The sequence below is a fragment of the Eschrichtius robustus genome, chromosome 3, assembly GCF_028021215.1.
Source record: "Eschrichtius robustus isolate mEscRob2 chromosome 3, mEscRob2.pri, whole genome shotgun sequence".
NCBI classification, from domain to species: Eukaryota; Metazoa; Chordata; class Mammalia; order Artiodactyla; family Eschrichtiidae; genus Eschrichtius; species Eschrichtius robustus.
In genome coordinates this window covers 112,106,948-112,130,386 of record NC_090826.1, presented here as the reverse complement: position 1 = coordinate 112,130,386, position 23,439 = coordinate 112,106,948, and the positions used below count along the sequence as shown (strand labels likewise).

Genomic DNA, 23,439 nt, shown 5'->3' with positions numbered 1-23,439 from the left:
ACAGCATCTGACATCTCTGTCCTGTGGCTTAGGGAGCTGTATGAGGGGCAGGATAAGTCCAAATTACCTGGCCCCATTTCTCTTCCCTGACTTTACAGCGTGTAGGTTCGAGTATGACAAATTTTAGTTAAATCTTGTCTCTGGCACTTACTAATTTTATTACATCAGACAAGTTACTTAACTGCTGTGCCTCAGTTTTTCCTCATCTGAAAATTGGGGAGGTTGTTCAAAGATTAATTATATAATCTACATAAAGTGCTAAGCACACTCAATAAATGTTAGCCCCAAAAAGAAAACGAACAAATAGAGCCTGCATAGGGCCAAGTCATGTCCACTACACCAGTGGCCTTGCTTATCTGTCTTTCTTGGAGCTTGATTGCTCCAGATTGAAAGTTCCTCCTCCACGGCCTGATTTTAATTTTGCTGAAAGGCATTTTCTCAGGCCTCACTAGTATCTTCCTCAGGCTGGTATCTTCCACCACTGTGTTTCTCATATCCTTGCAGCCCTTGAAGAATGGCCCTTCAGACAGCAGAGAGTGCACTGAACTGATAATGGACAAAGCAGCAGGTTAGGGAAAGAGGGCTGTACCTTCCATGAGGGCAGTGACTTTGTCCTATTTACTGTATATCCCCAGCACATAGAAGAGTGTCTAGTCACATAATAGGTCTTGTATCGTGTGTGAAATAACCAAGCCAGTGAAGGAATTAAAATGACATAATTTTCAGTGTGGTATAAGACAGGTACTACAGGTAGAATACCAATCGAAGCTGAATTTTGAACTAAGAGGGTGGAATTGTTGGAAAAGTGAGGAAAATTCTCATAATAGTTAATATTATGTTTACCGAGTACTTACTATGTGCTTAGCACTATCCTGAGCTTTTGTTTTTAAAAATATTTATTTATTTGCAGGTCTTAGTTGCAGCAGGCGGGCTCCTTAGTTGCAGCACATGGGCTCCTTAGTTGCGACTCGCGGGCTCCTTAGTTGTGGCATGCGAACTCTTAGTTGCAGCATGCACGGGGGATCTAGTTCCCTGACCAGGGATCGAACCCAGGCCCCCTGCATTGGGAGCGTGGAGTCTTACCCTGCGCCACCAGGGAAGTACCCCTCTGAACATTTAAAATGTATATTTTATAATCCTCACCATTACCCTATGAACTAAGGTACTCATCAAGCATTCCCATGTTAAAGATAGGGAAACTAGGGCATAGAGACTAGAGGTTAAGTAACTTGCACCCAAATCACACAACTGGTAAGAGATCCAAACCCAGACAGTTGGACTCCAGAGACCATGTTCTTGGAAAGAGAAGGTGTTTTACCCACTTTAGAATTGGGGCATGCCTCTGCACGTGTGTGTGTTCGGGGGCCCACCTGTATTTTTGTGGACATGTCCTTCATTAGTTTCATTTCTATTGCACAGCATGACTTCTAAATGATTCGAAAAACACATTCTAGTGCTTCTGGAACCAGTTATTTCTGGGTGCAAACCACTGCTTAGTCACTAATTAGCTGTCTGACCTTTTCAAGTTCCTTAGCCTCTCTGAACCTGTTTCTTGATCTACCTGGATTCAAATTTCAGCTCTGCCACTTACCATGTGTAACTTTGGGCAAGTCATTTGATCTGTACCTCATTTTCCTCATCTGTAAAATGGGGATAACAGCATCTACCCCACAGAGTTATGAGGAATAAATAAAATAACCCACGCATAGCTCTTAAAAGAATAAATAAGGATGCATATATAGAACAGTGCCTCAGTCTCTTTTCCCAAAACGTTGGCTATTATTATTCCTTCAACACACTGACTCTGATAATTGGTCCCTATCCTCACATGCTCAAGAACAATACTTGTGGTAAGTGCTCGAGAAACGCTGGGAGTTTAGGTGGGCCTAACTGCTTTGGGGAAGTAGGGAGGCTAGCAGGAGTTGGGCCTTGAGTTAGGTGGAGTCGGTGGAGTGGGAGGCTTGTTTCCCTCACTGTGAACCTGACCAGACCAAGAGATCCCGAGGGAAGGAGCTGCGAGGGCTCTGCACGGCGTAATTTCTCAGCAATTTGGCTAGCTGCCTTTTTTTCTCCTGTCGTGGTTCAGTCACGACAGGGCCGTGCTGGGATACAATGAAGACCAGGAAGCTCAAGGCCTTTGGCAGACGGAGACAGGCCACGCCCCAAATAGACTGCAAGGCCCGAGCGCCTCAAGCTACTTCTATCGTTAAATTTCTGGATTCTGTCGCGATGAAACACCACCCAACACAGAGCCCAGCGCTGTTCGCCAGTCTCCATCTTTAGAATTGGAAGAACGAGAGCAGGCCAAAGGGGAATCACGGTTTTGGGATACTGGGGTACGGCGGCTGCCTGGGGACCAAAACGTCTCTAAGGTAAAGTTGCAGCCTGAAGCGATTTTTTGACCCCCGACACTTAATGGGCTGCTGAAGACCCGGATGTGTCTGGGACTGGCCGAGGTACCCATTAACGCGCCCCCGCTAGACCATCCCCCTCCTCCGTTTACGATTGGATCTTAAGTACGCCAATCATCACTTCTCCAGCCACTCACTCTTCAAGGGTGGGGTGTAGCCCCGGCATCCCGTCTTCTATTGGTGTGGCCGAGAAGAGGAGGGCGGGGAGGCCGGCTCAGGTCGCCCAATGGGCGTCGTGGCGTGTGGGGAAGGCGGAGTCGAGGCGCTTGGCAGCTACCCAATCAGCGTCCTTGTTTGTGTGGTGCCGCCGCCGCCGGTGCAGCCGCCGCCGCCGCCGCTGCCCCCGTCTGTACCGCAGTGTCTGCTCCGCCCGCCCGCCCGGGTCCGGCCCGCCCCCCTCTCCCACCCCCGCCCCCGGTCCCGTCAGCGGGGTCCGGAACCTACTGTGCCGTCGCCTCTTCCTTTTTCGACGCCGCCGCCGCCGCCTGAGGAGGCGAGCTAGCCGGGAGTTACACCGCCACCGCCAGGTGAGGAGCTTTGGCCTAGGCCAGCCTGGCCGCCCGCCCGCCCGGGGGCGGTGAGGAGCGAGGAAGGGAGGGAGGCTGGGAGGAGGCGGTGGTGGCGGAGGTGGGGGAAGGGAAAGGTGGAGGGGCGGGGGGAGGGGAAGCGCCCGCGAGCCGACGCCCGCCCGCGCGCCCCCGCCTTGCGTCCCCCTCCCCCCACCCCGGCACCGCGCGCCCCCGCCTCGCGCTCCCCCTTCACCTCATCCCCTCCCCCAGCTCCGCGCGCGCGCCCCGGTCTTTCACTTCGGCCTCGCGCGCCCCCAGCTCGTGTCCCTTCATTTCTTCTCCTTTTACTCTTTCTCCCCTCCCTCGCGCCCCGTTTCCCCCGCCTTCCCCGCTTTCACTCACTGCCTCAGGCCCGCCATGCTCCCCTCCTTCCTCTCTAGCGCGCCCCCCCTTAACTCTCTCCACCCCCAGTGGTGCCCTCAGGGTGCGGGGGCCGCTCCCTGCTCTCAGTCTTGTGTTTGCTGGCGGTTGGGACAAATGGGGGATCCTTAAGGGTGAAGGAAGCACGGGATGATTACCTTTCTTTAGGCGAAGGGATCTGGAACGCAGAACCTTTACTCCTTTATTTCATCGTCCACCGTTCCCTCGTCCTCCCTTAGAAGGGAATTGTCTAAGCCTGTGTGGGTACTTGTCTTCTCTAGGGACTAAACTACCCCTTTCTTCAGCTGGGCTCCTGGGACCCACTGGATCTGTATCCCAGTTCGGTGCCTGAGGGTCGATGGAACTAGAACTTACCTTTTCCTAAACCAAATCCGGACTTAGAGTACTTTTTGCCTCCCAGCTCTCAATTACACTAAGGAGCTAGCCACTCCTATGAGTGCAGAGCTTTCGGTGCCATTCGCCGGCCCAGGCACTTTCCCCCTTCATAAAGGTATGGTAGCCTCTTTGGATTCTTCCCTGGCATCAACTTCCCTCCACACACAAGGTGTTAGTTCATAGGGCTGGCACTGAAGTGGAGATGGAGGCATTGATGGTGGGTGGGTGGCATGTGGATGCTAACTGAGCTAGCTATCAGCCTCTTCTGCTGCTGTCATCTGGAGAATCAGGTAGCCTTCCGAGAACCAGTTTTCTCATTTCTGATAAATGATTATTTAGAGGGCTTTTGTGTGCGTGTGAAGGAGCTGGGAGATGCTTAACGTAGTGTGTTTCAGCAAAGGAAAAGAGCGGTGCTTTCAGGCCAGACTGAAAGAGAGATTTGAACTTGCAGCAGCTGGAGTAAAAGCCGGTTTAACAGATCTATGTTGGGAGAAGAGCTGATGCTTTTGAGTTTTTAAAACATTTTTCTCTCAAAATTATTTTTTAAAAAGACAATGCATGCATGTGATACAAAGTGAAAAGGAGTCTCTCTCTTTCTCACCTGTGTCCTCCAGCCATCCAGTCTCCGTCCCAGTACAGATGACTTCTGATTGTTTTCTTGCAGCAGCGTGCTGTCTATATGTTGTTGTCTGTATGTTGGAGATTATCCTATTTGGGAGTTTAGTGCTAGCTTTAATGCTCCTTCTTTGATACACTGACTTAAACTCTTCCTTGAGATAACCATTTGGATTCATATTTTTGGTCTTGGAGCAGTCTCGGTATTGTCCTGGAGTAGCATTTCTGTTGGTGCTTGGTTGGGAAAGAGGCTACTGCTGGAGCTGGTAAAGGTGGTGCTATGGACAGGCTTAATATACTTTGAGGGAAGGCCCACACCTGTTGGAAATGGTGCTGCTTTTTTGTGACTGATATTCAGTCTCTGACTGTTTTGGAATGGGCTGTGTCAAGAATAGTCTTTCCTTGGGCTTTTTAAGCAGATGGGCTGTATAAATAACGAGTTAATGGGAGTACTGATTTGGTAGTACTGTGTTCCGTTTTAAGAGGAATATAGTCTTTTTAGTCTAGTGGCAGTGGTAGTCATCATGGTAAGGAATGAAGTAGATAAGTATTAATTAGCAGGAATCAGAAGGCTGGACCTTTAGGCTGAGTGACCCAGTTTGAGAAGAGGTGAGGCTTATGGACTTTTGTCCTGCCTGTTCCTGACTTGAGAACACTTTCGATGAGGTGAGAGTGATGAGTAGCTGACAGCAGCATCCATCTTTATGACACTGTGGTTTGCCTTCCCTGCCTATGTGTGATGTCTGTTAACTTCCTGTTTAGAGGCAGTCCCAGTAGGGTCTGAATAGAGGCTACATTCAAATACTTGTCTAGGAACAACGTTAACCAGGTTCCCTGATCAGCACTTCAGATGTAAGTTACGGCAGTAACTTTTACTGCTGTGTTTAGCGTAAGGCCGTAGGGTGGTGGGGAAGGGAAACGTGAGAATTCTGTTCTGAATTTCATAGTCTTAAAGTACATTCAAAAGTCTGTGTGCTGCCTGCCTCCCCTTTTTTGGACTAATGTCTCTCCTTACCACCCACCGCCCCCACCTTTTTTTTTTTTCCGGCTGGGCCTGGCCAGATCTCCAGGTTGGGTTTTGTTTAGAGAACAGCAGTGTGGAAGAGTCAGTGTGTCAATAATAGTATCCTAATCTTCTGCTGGGACCTCTGGATTAAGCCTTATCTTGTATGTTGTATGTAAACTAGGCCTGTTGTTATTCGAATTTAATTTTATTTATTTTTGGCTGTGTTGGGTCTTCCTTGCTGTGTGCGGGCTTTCTCTAGTTGCAGAGAGCCGGGGCTACTCTTTGTTGCAGTGTGCAGGCTTCTCATTGCGGTGGCTTCTCTTGTTGCGGAGCACAGGCTCTAGGCGCGTGGGCTTCAGTAGTTGTGGCACGTGGGCTCTAGAGTGCAGGCTCAGTAGTTGTGGTGCACGGGTGTAGTTGCTCCGAGGCATGTGGGATCTTCCTGGACCAGGGCTCGAGCCCGTGTTCCCTGCATTGGCAGGCGGATTCTTAACCACTGCGCCACCAGGGATGTCCCTCTTGTTTCAATTTACTGAGTCTTCCTTCCTTCCTTACCTCCCCCACCCATCAAGCTGAAGGTGCATATTTAGGGGAACAGCAGCTGTGCTGTCCTGGTTTCTAGACTCAGGAGCATATTCCATGTTAGCCACCTCGTTGGGAGTCACGCTGACAAGTAGCCCCTCTGCACTCAGCTCAGGATGCTCATTTAGTTCATTGAGAAAAGCCAAACCAGCTTTGGTTGATTAAAACAATTGCTAGAGAAATCATGATTTGAGCCATACTGGAACTGAGGGACTTTCTTCTCCAGACCACTTGCAGTACTTAAAGCTCTGCTTCATTACATATTAAGGCACAATAGCCAGGCATTTTCTGAGACAGTTTAGAGGGGAAGAAAAAAAAAGACAGTCAGATTGACTATAAATCTAGTCCTGGCATAAAGCTGTTCACCTCTTGCTCAGGAAAAATCTAGCCTATCAGGCAGTGCCACACAAAGTTGCAGTTCTCTTGCATTGGCTAAGCCTGAGAAAGGATACATAAGGAAGTTCAGTTTCTGTTGAAAAGAACTGGCTTTGTGGGGGAAAGCTTCTATTAGCCATATAGTTTGTTTTATCTTTAGTAATCCCTGTGACGTTTTTTCTGTAGGTACTGGTTGGGGATTTTGGTGGCTCCAGAGTCCATGAAGCAGAGAGCCTCCTATATTTGCGTAGTAGTGATGAAAGCCTCTGAAGAGTAGATTTGATTTGAAATGCTCCCTCTTCATGTTCCATCTTTTACCTTTTCTTTTATGGATATATGAAATATCCCTATACAGTTTGAGTTTATTCAGTAGGAAAGGAGTGACCTAGGATCATTAAGGGCTTAACCAGTCTGATATACTTCTAGATGGTTACTCAGTAATGTTTGATGTTTCCCTCAAAATCCTCTGGTCTTTGCCGTAAGTTGCCATCAACTGGCAAGACGCTATCAAGAGTTCTGGGTTGTAGTACCAAAAGCAGCAGATGAATGAGGACACATATTTTGTTAATTTTGAGGTATGAAATGGTCAAATCCCAGACCTCAAAGAGTCGTCATAATTGTAGAAGCTTCTTTGACTACATGTGAACTTAATTGTTATTAAAGCTATTAAGGAAAATGACAATACTTTGGCATTCCTGAGCCATTCTCTTGTTTTTTTTTCCACATCTGGCTAGTATACATTTTTAAAAGTAATTCAGGTTATCGTTACTTGAACCTGAAAGTCATGCTTTAAGCCTCCTAATAAAGCTTTCTTGATCTTGTCTCATTTACGGGGAAGGTGGAGTTTGTAATCTCCCCAAAAATAGGCTGGAATATTAGGATTTAGATTAGACTTTAAGATTAGTAAATTCTCATTATGGTTGTGAGGGATTAGAAATGTTAATTGGAGAGGTTGTGCGTGTCTAACCTAGAAGGTATTTATAAAGTTAGCTTTTTGAGGATATTTAAATTCACACTTCCTTGGAGGGAGTTTGTGGGCTAATAAGTGGCAAATTGGAATAACAGAACACAAGCGTAGAGAGTCTAGAAATCCCGGGTCGAATCCTAGCTTTACCATTTATTAGATACAGGATTTTGGGTAAGCCTCCTAAATTTTTTTTTTTTTTTTGGCCGCGTGGCTTGTGGGATCGAACCCAGGCCCTCAGCAGTGAAAGCACGGAGTCCTAACCACCGGACCGCCAGGGAATTCCCAAGCCTCCAAATTTTTGAACTCCCGTTTCTTGCACAGTAAAAGCCAGTCTTTACAGTGGGCTTTAAGGTCTTACGTGATCTGCTTCTCCCTACTCTTCTCTTTTTGATCTCCTGTCATCCTCCCTTTTGCTCACTCCATTCCAGCCACGTTGACTTGTTCCTTAAGTGCATCAGCCACACTCTTTATCTCAGGACCTTTGCACTAGTTATTCCCTCTAGTGGGAAATAGCTAGTTTTTTCCACAGAGATAATACAAATGACTAATTTTCTTACCTTCTTCAATCAAGCCTTTGTTAAAAGGCACCTTTTCAATGAGACTTTATCCTACCCCTATTTAAAATTTCACCTTCAACTTCCACTCCTCACTGGTAATCCTTCTCTGTTCTTTCTTTTTCATATAGCACTTACAGCTTTCTAACGTACTTATTTGTTACGTTTATTGCTTATTGATTCCCCTGGTATGATGGAAGGTCTATGAAGGCATGGATTTACTTTGGTGTTTTGTTTAATGCCTAGTGCAGTGTTTGGCATATAGTTAATACTCAATAACTATTTCTTGATCAAATAGGAATAATAATTTTTCCTAACGTCGTATTTGTTTATAACAAAACTATGAAATGTGGTAAGCATGATACAGGATATTAAAATGTTTTTTGAACTTTGAAGCATTATACAAATAATGGTAAAATGATTGCCTTCCCATTGAAATGGTAAATAATACTTGATTATGGAAAAAAATCTTCATATATATTCACATATATTATCACATTTCCTAAACTCCAGCGCTCTGTTTCCAGTTGTCTACTTTGTGCTAGACGTATCCATCTCTGTATTCCATTGGTACCTCAAGCTCAACGTTTTCATCATCTATTCCCCTTTTGTGATTCATTGAGTCACCTAAGCCAGAAATGAGAGCATCATTGTCAATTCTCTCTCTCTCCCTTATCCATTACTTTCCAAATATTTCTGAATCTATACCTTTTTTCTGTATCTCCATTGCGGGTCTCCTAATTCAGGACCACAGCAACTCTTATTTGGAATATTGCCATGATCTCTTACAGTTCTGTTTGTTTTTAGTCTTGTTTCCTTTTAAACTCTCAATCATATTCTCTTCAAAATAGTCTAATGGAGATCTGATTATTCTACTTCCCCTTCTCAGAGGTATTCAATAGTTTCCAATCATTTAAAGGTACTCCGCATAATATCAAAGCCCCTTTGTAAATCTTGACCTTTGTTTTTCTATCCAGCCTTACTTTCCTCCCTTTACAGTTTATACATGAGCAAATACAGTTCTTTTTTTTTTTTTTTTTAATTTATTAATTAATTTATTTTTGGCTGCGTAGGGTCTTCATTGCTGTGTGCGGGCTTTCTCTAGTTGCGGTGAGTGGGGGCTACTCTTCGTTGCGGTGTGTGGGTTGCTCATTGTGGTGGCTTCTCTTGTTGCAGAGCACGGGCTCTTGGCACACGGGCTCAGTAGTTGTGGCTTGCACGCTCTAGAGAGCAGGCTCAGCAGCTGTGGTGCATGGGCTTAGTTGCTCTGTGGCATGTGGGATCTTCCCGGACCAGGGCTCAAACCCGTGTCCCCTGCATTGGCAGGCGGACTCCCAACCACTGTGCCACCAGGGAAGTCCTGCAAATACAGTTCTTTTAGTTCCCAGATCAGCTTCCAAATTTCATCTCAAATGCTGCTGTCTCTGGGAAGCCTTCCTTTACTTGCCCGAAGAGACTTAGATAAACTTTCTTCTTTGATCTCACTCTAATTTATAAATATTGCTTGTCTCCCCACAATGGTCTGACAACATTCTGAAATAAAGAGATACCATGTCTTTTTACTTTTGTGTCTCCAGTGCCTAGCATGGTGCCTGTCACCCAAAAAGTGTTTTAAAATATGAATAATTCTGTGGGTTGAGAAAATGCTGTGTACATTTAGAAGATGCCCTATTTGTTATGTTCTGGGAGCAGAAGAACAAGTTTGGAGTCTTGGTTCTATTTATCATCTGTGTGACCTTGGTTGAGTCACTTGAAGTCTCCAAACCATAGTTTTCTCAGCGTAGAAATGAGGATCAGTAGCTGCTTTATCTGTTTCACTAGGTCTCTTTGTCAGTCAAATGAGATTATGCATGTAAAGATGTTTTATAAGCTAAAACATGGTACAGTTGTTAGTTATTATGTGCTGACACAAGCTGAGCTTTTCTCACAACTCATTTTTTCTTGTTTATATTCATGTAAGGCCCTTTTTATCACTGAAACCATAAATACTCTTCTACAACATGTGTTTGTTCATATCCATTTTTATCAGTAGATGTAGTGTGTTCCTGTATATCATTCTTTTTTTTTTTTAAATACTATTTATTTGGTTGCACCGGGTCCTGGTTGCGGCAGGCGGTCTCCTTAGTTGTGGCTCGCCAGCTCCTTAGTTGTGGCACTCGAACTCTCAGTTGTGGCATGCATGTGGGATCTAGTTCCCTGACCAGAGATTGAACCCGGGCATCCTGCATTGGGAGCGCACAGTCTTATGCACTGTGCCACCAGGCAAGTCCCCCTATATCATCTTAAATGTGGCAAATTTAAAGGCCTTGCCAGTAGTCCAGTGGATTAAAAAGTTTGCAAAATCCTGAGAAATTACACTTCTCAGGGAGTATTTCAGTCATGGATTCTGTAATTTTTCCCTCAGATTTTAAAAAATTGAATTTTTGCAACTTTTGGAACTCGAAGGGAATTTTTATTATTTATTTATTTAATTAATTTATTTATTTTTGACTGCGTTGGGTGTTTGTTGCACAGGGGCTTTCTCTAGTTGCAGCGAGTGGGGGCTACTGTTCATTGCAGTGCACGGGCTTCTCATTGCGGTGGCTTCTCTTGTTGCAGAGCACGGGCCCTAGGCGTGCCGGCTTCAGCAGTTGTGGCACACGGGCTCAGTAGTTGTGGCTCGTGGGCTCTAGAGCTCAGGCTCAGTAGTTGTGGCTCATGGGCTTAGTTGCTCTGCGGCATGTGAGATCTTCCTGGACCAGGGCTCGAACCGTGTGCCCTGCATTGGCAGGCAGATTCTTAACCACTGCGCCACCAGGGAAGTCCCTGAAGGGAATTTTAAAAATGTAAATATAAACTCATTTGTTGAGCACTTTCTTTGTGTAAGGCTTTATGCTATTTAAATTCTTACAGTAACTCTGTGAGGGAGATATTATGATCATTTTACAGATGAGAAAACTCAATTCCCAGGGAGGTTGTCATTTTGCTAGAATCTCAAAAATTAATGAAAGTGGTGAATCCAGTATTTGAACAACTCTGCCTGACTCCAAAAGTTGTGATCTTACCATTCTCCTAACGCTTCTCATAGAGTTTTGTTTTGCCTTTACAAAAACAAAACAAACAAAAGAAAGATAGTTTTCCTCAATATTAATAGGTCTTATATGAAAGTATAATGTGGTCAAATAGGGTTTTGAAAAATTCTGCGTTAAGGCAGATTTCTTTACAACATAATGTCCCAGAGCCTTGCGTGTCTAAATATACACTGTGTATTAGGAGTGGTAAAAGAAAGGCTAAAGGATGCAAAGCTTCTGGAAATTATTTGACCATGAAAGAGCATCCCTTCGAGAAGACAGTACTGCACCTTGATATTCTGCTTCCCTGTAGTTCTTCATGGGTTGTTGTTGTTTTTTTTTAAGGGTTGTCACTCTTGAATGAGGGAATTGACTGCTTTCGTGTGCTGGTTTTTCAGAGAAGTAGTATGGTGGCATTGGACTACATATATTTTAGAAACTTCACTGGTTCGGAGGCTGCGGTTTTTTTCCTTATGAATTTTCTAAGGCAAATGGCACAGCTCATCCAGCTTGGCCCTCACCTTCAGTGAGTTCTCAGGAGGGTAACTGTTACTGAGCTGCTGCCCCCACCTTCTTTCATCTAACGTTCTAGGAAGCAGGAGAGTAAGGTTTCAGCTTTGTGAGTGAGCAGAATCCCTTGAGCCAGGAGCAAGAAACTCTTCCTTTCTGTAAAGATGGTAGTATCACACTAAGGAATCTGTAAAGCCCCCCATTCTTTCTCTTCTGTGAATCATGCAGACGGACCTGGGGATCAGAGGCAAGAAGGAACAATACCTTTGATTCTTTTCAGTCCTTTAAAGATGATACATTAGTCTTGAAATTAAAACAAAACTTTGAGAAATTTGTCCTGTGTTGTTTAAAGGCATAAAGGTTACCTGAATGGTGTTCACCACTAAATAGGTTGAGCTGCCAGTGAAAAATGTTGAAAATATTTCCCCAATAGGATAACATATTTTGGAGGGAGGGGCACTTTTCTAACCACTCTTTAACATTTATATGGCTAGATTGATTGTTGCTATCAAATGGATTGAAGCAGTTGGTCATGTGTATTGTTACTGCTCTGGACAGGTTGGCTAGAAGACCCTATATTAGATTCTATGGAAATCTGATGTGAGTAGCATGACACTCTTCTCATGTAGTAGTGTCCATGAATAATTATTATGTTACTCTAATGCTCTTCTTTTCTCATTTTATAATTCAGTTAGTAAAGAATGCTTGCTGAGTTCCTTGTCTGAGTGCATTGTGAATTTGAAAGTTTTGCTTTCTTAAGAGTATATTAAATCCAGATATTTTCTGCCAAGTGAATGGAAACTAGAATATGGGTCTCTCTTTTTTTAATATATAAATTTATTTATTTTATTTATTTATTAATTTTGGCTGCGTTGGGTCTTCGTTGCTGCGCGTGGGCTTTCTCTAGTTGCAGCGAGCGGGGGCTACTCTTTGTTGCAGTGTGCGGGCTTCTCATTTCAGTGGCTTCTCTCGTTGCGGAGCACGGGCTCTAGGCACGCGGGCTTCAGTAGTTGTGGCTTGCGGGCTCTCGAGCGCAGGCTCAGTAGTTGTGGCGCACGGGCTTAGTTGCTCTGCGGCATGTGGGATCTTCCTGGACCAGGTCTCCAACCAGTGTCCCCTGCATTGGCAGGCAGATTCTGAACCACTGTGCCACCAGGGAAGCCCAGAATATGGGTCTCTTATTGCACTAGGATTCAGTCTTAAGTTTTCATTAGCCTGCATTTTTAACTCTTCACCTTCTGCTTGGAGAGCTGTTTCCCAGTTGAGTTCTGTATAATGCATTAATATTAAACTGAAAGCTTTCAAGGAATATGGGTGACTGGAAAAGGATCTTTTACAGCTCTGCTTGCAGTGGGCAGAAACATCTTAAAAATGGCAAGTGCAACTTTGAAAAGCCTTGAGGGTTCAAGGGAATAAGATGTCTCTAGCTTAAATAGTGGTGTAAAAATTTCTTTGAGATTTAATGAATTACTATACACGAAGGAGTACCATCTGTAATGAACTGTTTTGATTGTTGCATTCATACTACCGAAGCCTTGATATATATCTGGTATTAAATTGTAGGTTCCCAGTTTTGTCAAAGACAGAGTGGTAGATGTCACAGAAGAGTATAACCAAGGTTAGAATCTGAGCAGTTTCTATTTCCAGATTAAACCTTCTATTCTGGCTGGCTGAATACCTGATAATATTCACAGGAGGGAGTAAAATACAATATGATAAAGTTGTATCAAAAAATAAAACTTAGAAGTGTCTCTAGTTATGTGTGACTTCTTTGCTGTCTTCTAGATTCAGTTTGGTTGAGAGTGTGAAGATGACTGTATAAGGGGCACTTTTATGGTACAGAGGTGTATTGGAGGAGAACAGTGAGATTTTTACTCATTGTTTTACAGCTTTAAGAATTATCTGAATAAGCCTTTGAAAGTGGTCATTTTAATTTTGTTGTTACTGGGGCTGCTTAGCACATCTTTCATGTGTTGCCTAGAGTGTCGCATTAGGTTTTGCTGGTTATTCTGAAAAACTTTGCACTCGCTCTTGTTCTCCTTCAGAACTAACCATTCTCAGTGTTGTGCATACACTTAATTCTGGTGTCTGGATATGAGAAAATAGTCTAGTATTGGTACTAATCTTGGGGGTATTTTTACATAATTAGTTGAAATCTTTCCTTCTTTGGTTAATTTAGAATAAGTTTTGGTCACTTTTAAAAGTATAGCTTTGCAGTTGGAGAGTCCTAGGTTCAAATTTCTACTTTGCTGCTTACTAGTTGTAAGACCTTTAACTTCTCTCTGCCTGGCAAATAGTAACTCTGTACCCATTAAAAAATAATTCCCTGTTATTCCTCCCCTTAGCCGCTGGCAACCACTATTCTACTTTCTGTCTCTGTAAATTTGACTCCTCTAAGAACTTCACATAAGTAGAATCATACAATATTTGTCCTTTTGTGTCTGGCTCATTTCGTTTTAGCATAATGCCTTCAAGGTTCATCCATTTTGTAGCATGTGTCAGAATTTCATTCCTTTGTAAGGCTGAATAATATTCCATTATATATATATATACACACACACACACATACATGTATGTGTGTGTATATATACATGTGTGTATATATATACACACACTTTACCATGTTTTGTTTATTTGTCAACGGACATTTCGGTTGTTTCCACCTTTTGGCTATTGTGAATGATGCTGCTGTGAACATGAGTGTACAGACATCTGAGTCCCTGCTTTCAATTCTTTTGGGTATATACCCAGAATTGGAATTGCTGGATCATATGGCAATTCTATGTTTAATTTTTTGAGGAACTGTCGTACTGTTTTCTACAGTGACTATATCATTTACATTCCCATCAGCAATGTACGAGGATTCCAATTTCTCTACGTTCTTATTACCAACACTTGCTATTTTCTTTCTTTTTTTTTTAATTTTTGTTTTTATAAAAGCCATCCTAATTGCTATGGAGTGGTATCTCATCGTTTTGATTTGCATTTCTCTAATGATTAGTGATTTTGAGCATCTTTTTATGTGCTTATTGGTCATTTGTATATCTTCTGTGGAGAAGTGTCTATTCAAGGCCTTGCCCATTTTTTAATTGGGTTGTTTCTTTTCTTGTTGTTGAGTGGTAGGAGTTCTTTATACTAGATATTAATCCTGTATCAGATATATGGTTTGCAAATGTTTTCTCCCATTTTGTGGGTTATTTTTTTACTCTGTTGATAATGTCCTTTGATGCACAAAAATTTTTAATTTTTTAAAAAATTATTTATTTATTTATTTGGCTGCACCGGGTCTTAGTTGCGGCATGCGGAATCTTTCAGTTGTGGCATGCGGGATCTAGTTCCCTCACCAGGGAGTCAACCACTGGACCACCAGGGAAGTCCCCAAAATTTTTAATTTTGATGAGATCCAGTTTACTTTTTCTTTCGTTGCCGTTTTTTGTGTTGTATTAAGAAATTTTTGCCAACTCCAACGTCATGAAGCTTTTTCCTCCTTTGTTTCCTTCTAAGAGTTTTATACTTTTAGTTCTTACGTTTAGGTCTTTGATCCATTTTGAGTTAATGTTTGTATATGCTCTAAGGTAAGGGTCCAGTTTTATTCTTTGGCATGTGGATATCCAGTTTTTCCAGCACCATTTGTTGAAAAGACAGTCCCTTCTCCATTGAATGGTCTTGACACCCTTGTTGATAATCATTTAACCATATATGCAAGGCTTTATTTCTGGAGTCTCTGTTCTGTTCCATTTGTCTGTATGTCTGTCTTTATGCCAGTACCACACTGTTTCAGTTACTCTAGCTTTGTAGTAAATTTTGAAATCAGGAGGTGTAAGTCCTCTGACTCCTCTTCTTTTTCAAGATTGTTTTGGCTATTTGGGATCCCTTGAGATGCCATATGAATTTTAGACTGGGTTTTTCTGTTCACATCCTTTTTTATTTTGGGCCAAACAGTATAAATAAAACTAAACTGAATGGAATGCTGTTACTATAATATGGCAGCTGATTCCTATCATGGAGAGTTTTAATTTCACCTAGCTCCTTGGATCACAGTATTTTTCTCTACGGTATTAGAAACAAGGTTACTCCGAATAGCTTTTGTTCTTGTAAATGAATTTGTTATGGTTGGAACATTTTATTTATTGTTAAAAGTTTGGTTCAAATTAAAAAAAAAAATCAAGATATATAGTGAAAAGTTTTTCATCATTGTTTCTCACCTGCTTAGTTTTAAGCCCCACATCATTGTTATTCCTTTCTTTTCTATCATTTCAGAGTTTTTTATATATATGCAAGCAAATGTGAATTTATTTTTAGTTTTTCTCTTTACACAAAAGATGGCATAGTTTTCCACGTCTTGCTTTTTTTCATTTAATAATATATGAGATTTTTTTCAAATCTATATGTAGAGAATTTACTTATTCTTTAAATGAAAATTTTAAGGGTGAAAATCTTTTCATGGATACCAGAACTTCGTTGGGAAAGAATATTCGACTTTATGGCTGTATACCTTTCCTATTGCCTGCAAGTCTTGCTCTTTAATAACTTTCATTGCTATTATTCTCTTAGTCAGCATTGAGTAAACATAATTTGAGTACTGCTAGGTTATTAAACTTATTTTAGGAATGCTGATTACATAGTTCATAAAATCTCTTTTGTAATTTCATCAGTGGTCCTAAATCCCAAATTATGTCAGAAAATCCTAGGCTCTGATCAGTGATAACAGGGTTATTTTTCCAATTCCTGGAGTATAGACCCCAGGTGGTTTTCTCTATCCTAGACTGGTTTGGTTTAGGAAAATGACAGTTAATCACTCAGATAAAGAGAAAACTTGGGTCTCTTTTCCATGGAGCTCTGTTTACTTTGTAACCACTTAAATCGGCTGGTTGTGGGGAACTGAAAAAGCCTGACCATTCATATATTCATATGAACATTCATAGGTATTAGGTGTTTATTGTAAACCTACTATGTAAAAGACATACACATAGGTGTTGTAGAGTATGTAAAGATAAATGATACAGCCTCAGTCCTCAAGAGGATACATAGTACAGAAGAGAAGACAGGTATTAAAATAACTGCAATACTAGATACAATGTATTTATAAATTAACTAACAACGTAGGAGGAACAACATATCAGCACCTTTTACGACTTGGGTCTGAGTGTGAGTTAAGCTTACCAAATCCTGAAAATTCTGTTTTCAGAACCTCTCTTTATTCCATCTATCTTTGTCTATCCCAACTTCTGTTGTTTTAGTTTTAGCCATTGTAATTGTTTGCCCATGTCCATTTAATACCTTGGATATGTGGTTTTTTTGTTTTTGTTTTTTTTGGCTGCACTGTGCGGCTTGCGGGATCTTAGTTCCCCGACCAGGGATCGAACCCATGCCCACAGCACTGAAAGCTCCAAGTCCTAACCACTGGACCGCCAGGGAATTCCCTTGGATATGTTTTTAATAATAACTAACATTTACTGGGCTTTTCTATGTGCAGGCACTATTTTAAGCACTTCACATTAACTTGTTTAATCCTCACAATACTCTAAAGGTAGATGCTGTCATCATTCCCATTTTACAGATTAAAAAAAAACTGAGGCGCAGAGAGCTTAAGTGATTTGCCTAAGGTCACATACCTAGTCAGTAAAAGAGCTGGGACACAAAATCTGGAAGTTTGACTGTTGCGCTCAAATTCTTGAGCATTATGCTGTACTCTTCGTGTGTGTGTGTGTGTATTACACAATGTTTGTCATTGTTTTAGCGGCTGTGCAATATTTCATTGTATGGATATACTTTAATTTGTACTTAATCTATCGCCTCTGAGGAACATTTAGGGTGTTTCCAGTGCGTGGGTATACTGTCATAACCAGGGTTCCAGTGAAACATCTTACATACATCTTTATACGTTTTAGTATATCTGTAGGTAAAATTCCTAGAAATATAATTACTAGACCAAAGGGCATGCACATTTAAAATTTTGTTAGATACTAAATTATCTTCCAGTAATTTGTATTTATATTTAATATATTCACACCAACAGGCTATGAGAGTTTCTAAAACAACTCAATTTAAATCTAAATTTGAGAGAAGTAGTGTGGCTGGACAATGATGAGTACTGTCTTCAAGCGCCTTTGGAAGCACTTTTGTACTTTATTAGAATTTCCTTCCTTAAATGCAGATATCTTTGGATTTTGATTATTGGCCATGTTAACTGTAGCCAGTTGTTGGGAAGAGGAGTATGCATTTTAGAAGCAAATTTTACTTTTTGGAAATGTCCTTCAAACCTCTCAATTGTCAGTGTAAATGTAAAAGTTTCGACAAGGTGATTTCTTGTCACGACAATCTTTTAAAATCAGGACAACTTCAGGAATAAGGAGCATATACAGTTCCCAGCTGACTGCTCTCGTGGAAGCTCCTTACTGGAGTTCTTGTTAAACTCCCAGTAGGCAGAGGCAGAAAGCCAAACACTGCTAAATCAGCAGGGTTATATGGTTTTTAGGGAATGGGGATGTTAAGACAAATAAGACCAAATGCCTTATACGACTCATTTCCTTTCCAACTAGTTTTCTGCTCATTGTTCAGTTATTTGTCTTCTTCCTCATCGCATTTCTCTGCTTTTAGGGTGAAGGTGATTCTTTTTATTCAGTAGATTTAAATTTTGTTTACTGAACTTAGAACTTATTAGTAGGCCTTCACTTGCCCAGAGAAGGGCGTTACCTTTGGTGGTACCATGACCCTACATACATTCTTTATTTTATTCCACATTCATGGCCTACTGGCAGCAGTAAAATGAAACAAACTTAGTTTTCGTACACATCCTTAAGCAGTGACAGGAAATTTGACTAATTCAAGGGTATGAGATGTGTTCAAAGTTACCATCTCCTTTGGAATTAAAAGAGCATTGGAGACTGTTTCATTAATTTATTATTGTTGGTGGTGATGTCTTGTTTAATTCCTACTCAGAAAGTCTGTCATTTTATTTCCAAGGAGCAAAACTTGTCTTCTAGGCCTGTTAATATCAGTTCTATTAAGTTTTGGATTACTATAATATTTCCTTCTGTTGACCAAAAGATTTAGATCCACTGCTGATCTTTATCTTCCTTATCGCTTGACACTGGTTTTGGGAAATGAGAGGAACAGAAACTGGAAGCTTCAGATGTCTTATCATCAGTACTCCCTGTTTGTAGTGTAAGTCTAAATGCAGGCAACTGTGAACGGGGTTCTAATTTTTTTTTTTAAATAAATTTATTTACTTTATTTATTTATTTTTGGCTGTGTTGGGTCTTCTTTGCTGTGTGCGGGCTTTCTCTAGTTGCGGTGAGTAGGGGCTACTCTTTGTTGCAGTGCGTGGGCTTCTCATTGCGGTGGCTTCTCTTGTTGTGCAGCACGGGCTCTAGGTGCACAGGCGTCAGTAGTTGTGGCTCGCAGGCTCTAGAGCGCAGGCTCAGTAGTTGTGACGCTTGGGTTTAGTTGCTCCGCGCATGTGGGATCTTCCCGGACCAGGGCTCGAACCCTTGTCCCCTGCATTGGCAGGCAGATTCTTAATCACTGCACCACCAGGGAAGCCCCGGGTTCTAATTTTAAAATGTCGAAAGCTTAATGATTTTGATATTTGGGGTGAAATTTATTCCTGCAGTTTTCTTTTATCTCTTTTAGCTTAGCAAGAAATATCTTTAAACAAAACTTAATGAAGGAGAAAGGATTTCTCTTCCATTTACTAAATAAAATTGATGGCTTTTTTTTTCTTCACTTTCTTTTATGCTTTGGATAAAATTAGGTTAGGGTCACTTTTGAGACTTCACTTGGAAAGAGGTAATGTCAGTAAAGAGAAAGTGCTAGTGTCTATCAGAGTAAACTCCATGGCGAGAAGAATTTTGCCTTATTCACTGTTGTAGCCCTTGCACCTAAAACAATTCCTGCCATATAATATGTAATTAATTTGTTGAGTGAACAGGAAGTGGAAAACTAAATTGTGATATCCCATAGTTGGCATTCTGTATACCATTTAAGATGAATGAACAAGTTACATGTATCAACCTGGATAAATTATCAAAGGTAACGTTAAAAAAGTAAGTTGCAAAGTGATATACATATGTATATGATATAATCCCATAAAAATTTTGAACTTGCAAAATGATATAATGTTTTATATAGCTATACTCGCACAGATAAAGTAAAAGTACTAAAAAAAAAACAAACAAAAAACCAAAAAAAATACCATGGCAGTGGTAAACCAAATTCAGTCTAGTGGTTACCTTTGGGGAAAGGAAGAGAGAAATAGGATTGGAATACTTAGCTTCAGTTTTATTTGTAACGTTATATCTCTTAAGTTAGTGTGATAAGTAAATGGTTGTTATATTATTCTCTACACTTTTGTGTAAATTTGAAGTGTTTAATAAAAGTAAATGAGAGGACTTGCCTGGTGGCGCAGTGGTTAAGAATCCGCCTGCCAATGCAGGGGACATGGGTTCGAGCCCTGGTCCGGGAAGATCCCACATGCCGGGGAGCGACTAAACCCGTGCGCCACAACTGCTGAGCCTGCGCTCTAGAGCCCGCAAGCCACAACTACTGAAGCCCACGTGCCTAGAGCCCATGCTCCGCAACAAGAGAAGCCACCGCAACGAGAAGCCCGCGCACCGCAACAAAGAGTAGCCCCCACTCACCGAAACTACAGAAAGCCCGTGTGCAGCAACGAAGACCCAATGCAGCCAAAAATAAATAAATAAAATAAATAAATTGAAAAAAAGAAAATGAGAGGGGGACTTCTCTGGTGGTGCAGTGGTTAAGAATCCGCCTGCCAATGCAGGGGACACAGGTTCGATCCCTGGTCTGGGAAGATCCCACGTGCCGTGGAGCAACTAAGCCCGTGCCCCACAACCACTGAGCCTGTGCTCTAGACCCCACGAGCCACAACTGCTGAGCGCACGTGCCCCAATCGCTGAAGCCCGTGCACCTAGAGCCAGTGCTCCACAACAAGAGAAGCCACTGCATTGAGAAGCCTGCATACTGCAATGAGGAGTAGCCCCCCGCTCGCCACAACTAGAGAGAGCCCGCGCACAGCAACAAAGACCCAACACAGCCTAAAGTAAAATAAATAAATTTATTTAAAAAAAAAAAGTAGGGCTTCCCTGGTGGCGCAGTGGTTGAGAATCTGCCTGCCAGTGCAGGGGACACGGGTTCGAGCCCTGGTCTGGGAAGATCCCACATGCCGGGGAGCGGCTGGGCTCGTGAGCCACAACTGCTGGGCCTGCGCGTCTGGAGCCTGTGCTCTGCAACAAGAGAGGCCCGCACACCGCGATGAAGAGTGACCCCCGCTTGCCGCAACTGGAGAGGGCCCTCGCACAGAAATGAAGACCCAACACAGCTAAAATAAATAAATAAATAAATTTATTTAAAAAAAAAAAAGTAAATGAGAGGTATAGATCAGGAGTCAGCAAAACTAAGGGCCGGTAGACCAGATTTTGCTTGCTGCTTGTTTTTGTCCAGTCCATGAGCTAAGTTATGAATGCTTTTTATGGTTTTAAATGGTTGAACAAAATCAAAAGAAAGATACTTCATGATATGTGAAAATTATACAAAATTCTGATTTTGGTCTCCATAAATAAAGTTTCATTGGAAATAACCACACTTATTTATTACATATTGTCGATGACAGCTTTCACACTGCTACAGTATCAGAGTTAATAGTCACAACAAAGATAAGGCCCTCAGAGCCTAAAATATTTACTGTTTGGCCCTCTACAGAAAAAGGCCAATGTGTGGTATAGATGAATTCTTTTCCTAGCATAATGGTGATATAACTGAGCAGATGAGCTGCTATTTGGTGAATACTTGTAATAAGTTGGAGGTAGTTATTCCCAGATTGTGTTTTTTGAAAGAACATCCTAATCAAAGAAAAGTCAGCCAGATATTGACTTTCATGGAAGTTTTAAAAATGGTTGCCCAGGGACTTCCCTGGTGGTCCAGTGGGTAAGACTCGGTGCTCCCAACGCAGGGGGCCCTTGTTAGGGAACTAGATCCCACACGTGTGCTGCAACTAAGAGTTTGCATGCTGCAACTAAGAGGTCCGCATGCCGCAACTAAAGAGCCCGCGTGGCACAACAAATACCCCGCATGCTGCAACCCCACGTGCTGCAGCTAAGACCCAGCACAGCCTAAATAAATAAATAGATAAATAAATATTTAAAAATTAAAAAAAAAAAAGGTTGCCCAGTAGTAGTCTCACCTTCTTGGATAAGTCTAAATCTAATATATTTTCCCCCTTTGAATCACTCCTTAACTTGCTTGTTATTAAAGTTCCTGATTCTCATTTAACCTTGGATATTTGACAGTTTTAAATATCTACCAGAGCTTTGTGATTTGGGATTGGTGTTTTGGTAGCTTATTGTTTATTATTTCCGACAGTTTTCAGTAGAGCAGCAGCACTTTAAAGGAATGTAATATTTGAATATGCAAAGTCATTGACGTAGGGACATCTCTTTCAGTAATCCTTCTTTTACTTTTAGGTGTATTAAACTTTGGCCAAGTGTTTAGTTTTGGGAACTTAACCTATATAGCAGTAGTGGTGTTTTGAATCCATTGCAATATAGTTGGTGTTTTTTAAAGACATAGTGCTAGGTCCCTACAGAAGAAATTTTTCTTACGCAGATACTTCCGCTTCAGGGCAACATGATGTAATTTTGATTATTTGTAAAAACATCATGACTTATTTCCCTGAGAAACATTAATCTTTCCCTTGCACTCCATTGGGTAGTCTGAGACGTTCAGCGCCAAAAGTCAAGTAATCCTATTTGAGGTAACTGTCTTGTTCACGTTCTCCCCAGGTTACATAAGGCTGTTCTGCTCTCATTATATTAGAAGAAACGGAAAAGTAAAATCAGTGCTCTTCATCTTTTCTTCCTTATAAAAGGTGTTTTAAGCTATATTGTTTTAGTTTTCAAAGCCATAGCTACAGTATTTTTTATTCAACTGGAAATGTTTGGTTAATGAATTTTTCTTTTTTAAAAGACCCTTCAAAAAGGGATCTTAATACCGTTGCCTTGGATATAAAAAGCAATGAAGCATAAAATATCTAGTCTGATGACATTTTTTTTTCTAGGAAATTTATGGATGTACAAGTAGGATATAGGAAGATCTTCTAAACTTCTCTGTACTTAATATTTCAGTCAGTATTAGGAATTGCTTGCTTGGTCTGAAAATATTCCCGTCCACTCTTACAGGCTCACAAGCTGTTGTTTTTATGATCCCTCCTACTTTCCTTTTTGTTTCAGATTATCCCCTTTATCTGCCCTATTTGTTGGAGTATAGAATCCAGTTCTTGTTTGAGTGGGGTTTTTGCTTGGGGATAAGCAACTGTCTTAGTGTTAGGAGCCAATATATTTCATACCTGATCTCATGCAGACCTCTTTAATGCTACTTAAAGATTTTCTTGTTAGAGGGGTTTTGGAAGGGCCATTCTTCACTTCCAAAGTCAAAGGTATGAAAGTCTCAGTGAACAGGATATATATGACCCTAATCTCAGATGTGATTATCAATCTTAGAAAGCTTTGTAGGTAAAAAAGAATGAGTAATTGGAGCTGTGTGCCTAAAGGAAGGACCTGAATACTGTCAGCTCTCTTGAATTCAGGAGTAAATCATTGCATCATCAAGAAATATTTAGGTACTCATCTCCCTGCTCCTCAGATGTCTTGGTTCTGTACCTTTTGCACCTGATTTCTAGCAGCGTTGAAGCAAGGAAATACTATCGAGCTTCTTGCCTATCAGTTTTTTTTAAAATTTATTTATTTTATTATTTTTTTTTGGCTGCGTTGGTTCTTCGTTGCTGCGTGTGGGCTTTCTCTAGTTGTGGCGAGCGGGGGCTACTCTTCGTTGCGATGTGCGGGCTTCTCATTGCGGTGGCCTCTCTTGTTATGGAGCACAGGCTCTTTAAAATATGTTCAAAATATGTTCTCTATATTTTCAACATTAAAATTAACCTCAGTAATAGTGACACTTCGGGCCAGATAATTCTTTGTTGCACGCTGGTTTCAGTAGTTGCAGCACGCAGGCTCTAGAGCATGGGGGCT

At 41.6% G+C, this 23,439-nt stretch overlaps 1 protein-coding gene across 1 annotated transcript in view; it reads left to right on the top strand.

The window, feature by feature from the left end:
- The first annotated feature begins 2,742 nt into the window (after positions 1 to 2,742).
- GATAD2B (GATA zinc finger domain containing 2B) overlaps positions 2,743 to 23,439 on the top strand; it is an 83,200-nt gene continuing 62,503 nt past the window's right edge. The window contains exon 1 of the mRNA XM_068540850.1: positions 2,743 to 2,938. The gene's annotated coding sequence lies outside the window, so the exon portion shown is untranslated. The remainder of the gene's footprint in view (positions 2,939 to 23,439) is intronic.